This window comes from Brachyhypopomus gauderio, chromosome 6 (genome assembly GCF_052324685.1).
Source record: "Brachyhypopomus gauderio isolate BG-103 chromosome 6, BGAUD_0.2, whole genome shotgun sequence".
NCBI classification, from domain to species: Eukaryota; Metazoa; Chordata; class Actinopteri; order Gymnotiformes; family Hypopomidae; genus Brachyhypopomus; species Brachyhypopomus gauderio.
Genome location: NC_135216.1, coordinates 8,044,701 through 8,045,940, shown reverse-complemented (window position 1 = coordinate 8,045,940; position 1,240 = coordinate 8,044,701). Strand labels below are relative to the sequence as shown.

General features: G+C 48.2%; 1 non-coding gene across 1 annotated transcript; it reads right to left on the bottom strand.

Moving 5' to 3' along the window:
* Positions 1 to 232: 232 nt before the first annotated feature.
* On the bottom strand, positions 233 to 396 carry LOC143517787 (U1 spliceosomal RNA). The gene has a single exon (XR_013132048.1). It is a non-coding gene; the product is annotated as a U1 spliceosomal RNA (small nuclear RNA).
* Between the last annotated feature and the right edge of the window lie 844 nt (positions 397 to 1,240).

Below are 1,240 nucleotides of genomic sequence, written 5' to 3'. Positions count from 1 at the left end.
TTTAACCCATCTGTGCAGTCAGAACACACACACACTAGTGATTACTAGGGGGCTGTGGATCACACGTGCCCAGAGCCGTGAGCAGCCCTAGCCCGGCGCCCGGGGAGCAGTTGGGGTTAGGTGCCTTGATCAAGGGCACCTCAGTCATGGCCTCAGGTCTGGGAATTGAACCCACGACCCTCCGGTCACAAGACCAGTTTCCTACCACCAGGCCATGACTGCCCCAAAAAATCAGGAGAGAGCGTGAACGCAGTCCCACACTACCAGAAATTATGCAGTCGAGATTACCGCATTTGGGGAATTCGCAAGGGTCAGCACAGCCTGAGTGCAATGGCTAAGCCTCACCTTGGGCGAACCACCTTCCTGATCATGGTCTCACCCCTGCCAGGTAAGAAAACTTGACCAAACACAACCAGAAAAAATAAAACTAAACATGAGACAAAACAGGCTAAACATACAACACCAAATGCAGGGATCCTCTGAGGTCAAAGGTTACTCTGGGTATCCTCCCAGGTGGGTATCCTCCCAGATCTCCTGAAAGCAGGGCAGTACTGCAGGCAGATAGGACATGGGCAGGTTCCAGTGGTACACAGGAGGCTCATATTCCAGGATGCACTCAAATGAGGTTAGCCCACTGGTTGCCTGGCACGGGGAGTCCTGAGCATACTGTGCAGGTGTGCTCAGGTATGCAGGAGTATCCGGATGCTCTTGGCTGTACAGATGAAGAAACTTGCCGAGGAGATGTCCTGTCCACCTGCAGCCAAGGCTTGGTGAAATCACCAAGAGTGTTTATGGCTACTGGCTATGGAACGGAGCAACAATCAGCCACATACTCAACATGGAAAACAGAAACATCTGTGTCGATTATAGGCTGAAAAATCAAAGGTCAAATTGGGATACACCACCTAAGGTGGTGGAGAATGACCAAGCAAAGATCCGGTGGGACTTTCAGATACAGACAGACAAAATGGTCACGGCTAACCAACTGGACATAGTGAAAGCTATAGTGATAGATGTAGCAATCCAGTGAAAGCAACATCAGGAACAAGGAAGACAGAAATCTCAAGAAATACCTGTAAATAACTGTAAAATCTGTTAGAATTAATGTTGTGATTTAAACACCTACTACTTTATACATAAACTGGTATCACCTCATAGAACGTTAGGAACACTTTGCTTGCGCAGCTGATGATTCTTGTGTGAGTCTTGTGTCCTGATCTGTATATGTATGTACGAAGGA